At 49.0% G+C, this 7,390-nt stretch overlaps 1 protein-coding gene across 1 annotated transcript in view; it reads right to left on the reverse strand.

The window, feature by feature from the left end:
• The window catches only part of MFAP5 (microfibril associated protein 5), a 101,345-nt gene extending 97,528 nt beyond the window's left edge, over positions 1-3,817 (reverse strand). Inside the window, exon 1 of the mRNA XM_073553004.1 lies at positions 3,791-3,817. The gene's annotated coding sequence lies outside the window, so the exon portion shown is untranslated. The remainder of the gene's footprint in view (positions 1-3,790) is intronic.
• Between the last annotated feature and the right edge of the window lie 3,573 nt (positions 3,818-7,390).

Below are 7,390 nucleotides of genomic sequence, written 5' to 3' on the forward strand. Positions count from 1 at the left end.
CTGATCTGCTTCCAGGCTAGCCTGCTCCAATACCATCTGTAATCAGGACTCTGGACTGCATATACTCAGTAAAGGTACAGAAACTACAACCGCTGTGTCTTGTCTGTTCCCTACGCTTTCGGCACTGCTACATCCCCGTGCCAGCTACATCTACACTGCCCTGGGACTACAGCTCCACCTGTGGGGCGCTTTACCATCTAAGCTGCACATACCATCAGTCCCAGCGGATCTGTATGCAGCGTTGGCCTAACACCATATTTGCCAAACACCACGGGTGGCGTCACAAACTATTCTACCATTAACTACATCTCCCCATTGCTTGGGCGCCCAGGGCCACGGACTGGGTCACTGCTGCTGTGACACATCCCCCTGACACCGGCCCGGTACCGAGTACCCCACAGCCCTGGGAGGGCGACCCACTTGTAGCCAAAGTGACCACCCACTCTGGACGCGTGTGCCCATGCGAGGACCTTGGACCGCAGATGAGGCGGGACAAAAGTCTTGCCCAGTGGCACTGACTCAAGGACGACTGGAGCCACGGGCTTCAGGCTCCCAGTAGGGGGCGTGGAAAGATCCGCAGACACCTCCGCAGAGGCTACTTGGACACTCTCCCCCATGCCCCTTCCCAAACAGTCTTTGCTCCATCCCAGTATTTTCCCCGAGGACCACTCTATATGAGGGGAGTAGCAACGGAGCCAGAGCACCCCGAGGAGCACCTGAACGATGCCCTCTGGCATAATGAGCAGGGACAGCGTCTCCTGGTGAGATGGTGGAATTGAGCCTAAGGGGTGCTGTTTGGTGGGTAATCTGGGAAGATAAGGTCGACCCGTTGACTACCCTGATGAGCACTGGGTGAGGAAGTGGTACCAATGGGATAGCATGCTGTTGGGCGAAGGACGATGACATAAAGTTCCCTTCTGCCCCGGAATCCACCGTGACCTTTACCTCCCAAGAGGAATCACCGCTATCTAACGTCCCAAGGAGCGCCGGTTGGGGAGAGAAGGTCTCCATAGCGAATAAACCCCCTCCCATTACCAGTGAACGCGATTGTTTTTTCGGCCACTGCACACACCCATTAGCCAGGTGACCAGACTGTCGACACTGGTAACAGCGTGTGGGACTTTGTGCCGGACACGTCTTGAGACCGGCTCGGGACACCTCCATGGGCTCTGTAGATAAATTCTCCGGCTCGGATGGTTCCAGAGGTTCACAGAGGTTGGGAGCCAAGCTAATCCTCCGTCTGGACTGAGCACTCTCCAGCCCGCGCTCTGAAAAATGGAGACTTACGGGAATTTCCCTAGTAGATAGAGCATCTTTAACATGCTCCGCCAACCCTCTCTAGAACACAGGGATAAGGGTTTTATCAGGCCATTCCAGCTCGGAAGCCAGTGTCCGGAAACGGACGGCGTACTGGCTGACTGAGAGGGATCCCTGTGCTAACGCTAGTAGCTGGAGAGAGGTGTCGTGAGTGACCCGTGGCCCCAAAAAGACCTGCTTTAGGGATGTTAAGAACCGAGCAGCGGTCCGAACCTCTGGGTCACCACGCTCCCACAGTGGCGTGGCCCACTCCAATGCCCTGCCCGACAGAAGGGAAACAAGAAACCCCACCTTGGCCCATTCTGTGGGGAATCGCGTGGCCAGTAACTCAAGCTGGATAGAACACTGCCTCATGAAACCCCTGCAGGAGGCGCTGTCGCCAGAAAATTTTTCGGGCAACGGGAGGCGGGAAACTGTCGGTGCAGGCGTGCACGTGGACACATATGAGACCGCCTCTGCGACTGCCTGAGCAGCAGCCTCAGTAAACTTCGCAGCTGAGGTAGCACTCTTGAGAGTAGCCAACCTGCCCTCCAGCTGCCGAATGTACTGCAGAAGCTGCTGCTGATCCGCTATTACTAGCCAGACCCTGGCGCTAGTGTAATGTTAGCAGCGGCGGAACACACTAAATATAAAATAACGTAAAGTGCATTCGCCGCCCGGGGTCCACCGTGCAGAAGGTGTTAACACTGCTGCTAGATAATGGCGGATGAACAATATGGCGGTATATCGCACACGGGTTGAACGTCACCTCGTGTTCAGAGGACACACTCTGTTAATTTCACAGAGACGCAAAAGCATAAACTTAAATACTGAGTCTGTTAGACTCACAGGTCTCAGAGGAGTGCACGCACGGTATATGGTCACAGGAGCTGGGCCCCAGGCAGAGGGTCAGAGTCCGTCTAGACCTACCGAGCGTGCGTGCTAGTGTAGAGGTGTGGTGTGGACAGTGGCCTAAGGTTTGCCACTGACTGGCGCTGACTCTTTCTCTAGTTCCCTGTCCACATGCGTAATATCAGAGGGAGGGGAATCATAATAAGTCAGTCACCAGAATCATGCATCCATCACCAATCACACATATAGCTAATAGAGTCTATACTAGCGCACGGCCGTGCAGACGTGCGACCCTTTTATAGCCGGGACTATCCAGAAGCTTCCAGATCCCTGTGATGGACCAATCAGCTCACGAGAAGGACCTGGGCATGTGACTCCCGATCTCCAATTGGAGATCGTCTCGTGAGCATGCTCAGTAGAGTGACAGAGGGACTTAGTCTCTGGAGCGATTTGCTGCTGAGCCGCCCGCATTGCCATTGCTGACCCAAAGGTGGTAGCAATAGCCAGACCCACAGAGCAGGTCAGGGCAGGGCGTCCGGGATGCTGGGATTGCTGAGCAATCTGCTCTGCGGTCGAGAGGCAATGGGAGATCGCAGAATGTGAGGCTCTGGACTTCTGCAGGAGCTGACGCCTAACACATTACATTACTGATCCTGAGTTACATCCTGTACTATATTCCAGAGCTGCACTCACTGTTCTGCTGGTGCAGTCACTGTGTACATACATTACTGATCTTGAGTTACCTCCTGTATTATACTCCAGAGCTGCACTCACTGTTCTGCTGGTGCAGTCACTATGTACACTACCATTTAGGGTCACTTAGAAATTTCCTTATTTTTGAAAGAAAAGCGCAGTTTTTTCTAATGAGGCTAACATTAAATGATTCAGAAATACGCTCTATACATTGTTAATCTGGTAAATGACTATTCTAGCTGCAAACGTCTGGTTTGTAATACAGTATCTTCATAGGTGTATAGAAGCCCATTTTCAGCAAACATCACTCCAGTGTTCATATGGTATTTTGTGTTTGCTGTGTAAGAAGCTAATGGATGGTTAGAATACCCTTGAAAACCCCTGTGCAAGTATGTTAGCACAGCTGAAAACAGTTTGGCTGATTAGAAAAGCTATAAACCTGACCTTCCTTTGAGCTAGTTGAGAATCTGGAGCATTACATTTGTTGGTCCCATTAAACTCTCAAAATGGCCAGAAAAAAAGAACTTTCATGTGAAACTCGACAGTCTATTCTTGTTCTTAGAAATGAGTTCTATTGCATGCGAGAAATTGCCAAGAAACTGAAGATTTTCTACAACGGTGTGTACTACTCCCTCAGAGGAGACAAGTACATTAGAGTCTGTAGTTTGAGAAATTAACGCCTCACAGGTCCTCAACTGGCAGCTTCATTAAATAGTACATGCAAAGTGCCAGTGTCAACATCTACAGTGGAGAGGCGATTCCGGGATGCTGGCCTTCAGGGCAGAGTGGCAAAGAAAAAGCCATATCTGAGACTGGCTAATAAAGGGAAAAGATTAATATGGGCAAAATAACTGTGGCGCTCGCGGCCGTGCCCGGCCGTGCCTCCGCTCCGGCGGCGCCGGCTGTTTCCTCCCCCCGCCGGCGCTCTTGCCGCAGCGCGATCTCTTACCCAGCTCTTCGTCCTCCGACGTCCCTGCGCCCCCTCCTTAGGTCGTGGGCGCGCGCCAGTGCTCTCTCTTCTGTCAGCGGTGGGCGGCGCTGAGGGCGGTGCGTACCGCCCACTTCCGGGTCCTATGATATTTCAGGCATTCTCTCCATAGAGAGGACGCCTGAGGATAGTGTGTTGCCTTACACTCTGTTCTGGCCCCCTCTGTCGTTGTAGGGATCTAGTTGAGGTCCTCTTTCCGTCCCCCTGCTGGTCTCAGTTCTGTCTCGCCCCCTCCTTGTCTCTCCCTCTCTCCGCTCCCTAGGTCTCGTATGTAACCGTCCTTGTACTTCCATCTGTGTCCTCCTAGTGTGCACTCCCTCTGCTCCTGTGCCTCCTCCTGTGTCCCCACTAGTAGCGGCTGCCTGCCGCCTCCTCATCCTATAACCCTGCTCTGTCCAGTATTCTTGGCCGTGCTGTCGCTCCGTGTCCCCGAGCTGTCCCTCCTGGTACCGGCTGTCGCGGTTCTGTCCTCTGCGGTTTTGCCCCTAACGATCCCTGTATAGGGGTCGGTCATCACCTGGCGCGCTCGACCCAGGGGCTCCAGATCCGCGACCCAGAGGGTCCACTCTCGGACATTGTCCTTCCCTGTCCCTTACAATAACACAGACATTGGAAAGAGTCCAATCCAAGTTTGAGGTGTTTGAATCACACAGAAGAACATTTGTGAGACACAGAACAACTGAAAAGATGCTGGAAGAGAGCCTGATGCCATCTGTCAAGCATGGTGGAGGTAATGTGATGGTCTGGGGTTGCTTTGGTGCTGGTAAAGTGGGAGATTTGTACAAGGTAAAAGGGATTTTGAATAAGGAAGGCTATCACTCCATTTTGCAACGCGATGCCATATCCTGTGGACAGAGCTTGATTGGAGCCAATTTCATCCTACAACAGGACAATGACCCAAAGCACACCTCCAAATTATGCAAGAGCTATTCAAGGAAGAAGCAGGCCGCTGGTGTTCTACCTGTAATGGAGTGGCCAGCGCAGTCACCAGATCTCAGCCCCATTGAGCTATTGTGGGAGCAGCTTGACCGTACGGTGCGCAGGTGCGCAAAAAGTGCCCATCAAGCCAAACCCACTTGTGGGAGGGGCTTCTGGAAGCATGGGGGAAATTTCTCCAGATTACCTCAGCAAATTAGCTGTTAGAATGCCAAAGGTCTGCAATGCTGTAAATGCTACAAAGGAAGCATTCTGTGACGAAAGCAAAGTTTGAAGGAGAAAATTATTATTTCAATTAAATTTTTTTTTTTTGAAACTTGTCAATGTCTGGACTAGATTTTAAAATCATTTGACAACTTATTTGATTGATAAAAGTATGAGTTTTCATGGAAAACACAAAATTGTCTGGGTAACCCCAAACTTTTGAACGGTAGTGTACATACATTACATTACTGATCCTGAGTTACATCCTGTATTATACCCCAGAGCTGCGCTCACTATTCTGCTGGTGCAGTCACTGTGTACATACATTACTGATCCTGAGTTACATCCTGTTTTATACTCCAGAGCTGCACTCACTATTCTGCTGGTGCAGTCACTGTGTACATACATTACATTACTGATCCTGAGTTACATCCTGTATTATACCCCAGAGCTGCACTCACTATTCTGCTGGTGCAGTCACTGTGTACATACATTACATTACTGATCCTAAGTTACATCCTGTATTATACTCCAGAGCTGCACTCACTATACTGCTGGTGCAGTCACTGTGTACATACATTACATTACTGATCCGGAGTTACCTCCTGTATTATACTCCAGAGCAGCACTCACTATTCTGCTGGTGCAGTCACTGTGTACATACTTTACATTACTGATCCTGAGTTACATCCTGTATTATACTCCAGAGCTGCACTCACTATTCTGCTGGTGCAGTCACTGTGTACATACATTACATTACTGATCCTGAGTTACGTCCTGTATTATATCCCAGAGCTACACTCACTATTCTGCTGGTGCAGTCACTGTGTACAAACATTACATTACTGATCCTGAGTTACATCCTGTATTATACTCCAGAGCTGCACTCACTATTCTGCTGGTGCAGTCACTGTGTACATACTTTACATTACTGATCCTGAGTTACATCCTGTATTATACTCCAGAGCAGCACTCACTATTCTGCTGGTGCAGTCACTGTGTACATACTTTACATTACTGATCCTGAGTTACGTCCTGTATTATACTCCAGAGCTGCACTCACTATTCTGCTGGTGCAGTCACTGTGTATACATACATTACATTACTGATCCTGAGTTACATCCTGTATTATACCCCAGAGCTGCACTCACTATTCTGCTGGTGCAGTCACTGCGTACATACATTACATTACTGATCCTGAGTTACATCCTGTATTATACCCCAGAGCTGCACTCACTATTCTGCTGGTGCAGTCACTGTGTACATACTTTACATTACTGATCCTGAGTTACATCCTGTATTATACCCCAGAGCTGCACTCGCTATTCTGCTGGTGCAGTCACTGTGTACATACATTACATTACTGATCCTAAGTTACATCCTGTATTATACTCCAAAGCTGCACTCACTATTCTGCTGGTGCAGTCACTGTGTACATACATTACATTACTGATCGGGAGTTACATCCTGTATTATACTCCAGAGCAGCACTCACTATTCTGCTGGTGCAGTCACCATGTACATACATTACATTACTGATCCTGAGTTACATCCTGTATTATACCCCAGAGCTGCACTCACTATTCTGCTGGTGCAGTCACTGTGTACATACTTTACATTACTGATCCTGAGTTACATCCTGTATTATACTCCAGAGCAGCACTCACTATTCTGCTGGTGCAGTCACTGTGTACATACTTTACATTACTGATCCTGAGTTACGTCCTGTATTATACTCCAGAGCTGCACTCACTATTCTGCTGGTGCAGTCACTGTGTATACATACATTACATTACTGATCCTGAGTTACATCCTGTATTATACCCCAGAGCTGCACTCACTATTCTGCTGGTGCAGTCACTGCATACATACATTACATTACTGATCCTGAGTTACATCCTGTATTATACCCCAGAGCTGCACTCACTATTCTGCTGGTGCAGTCACTGTGTACATACTTTACATTACTGATCCTGAGTTACATCCTGTATTATACCCCAGAGCTGCACTCGCTATTCTGCTGGTGCAGTCACCATGTACATACATTACATTACTGATCCTGAGTTACATCCTGTATAATACCCCAGAGCTGCACTCACTATTCTGCTGGTGCAGTCACTGTGTACATACTTTACATTACTGATCCTGAGTTACATCCTGTATTATATCCCAGAGCTGCACTCACTATTCTGCTGGTGCAGTCACTGTGTACATACTTTACATTACTGATCCTGAGTTACATCCTGTATTATACTCCAGAGCTGCACTCACTATTCTGCTGGTGCAGTCACTGTGTACATACATTACATTACTGATCCTGAGTTACATCCTGTATTATACCCCAGAGCTGCACTCACTACACTCGCTACATACATTACATTACTGATCCTGAGTTACATCCTGTATTATACCCCAGAGCTG

The sequence above is a fragment of the Dendrobates tinctorius genome, unplaced genomic scaffold (assembly GCF_039654945.1).
Source record: "Dendrobates tinctorius isolate UK_male_01 unplaced genomic scaffold, ASM3965494v1 ptg000196l, whole genome shotgun sequence".
Taxonomy (NCBI): Eukaryota; Metazoa; Chordata; class Amphibia; order Anura; family Dendrobatidae; genus Dendrobates; species Dendrobates tinctorius.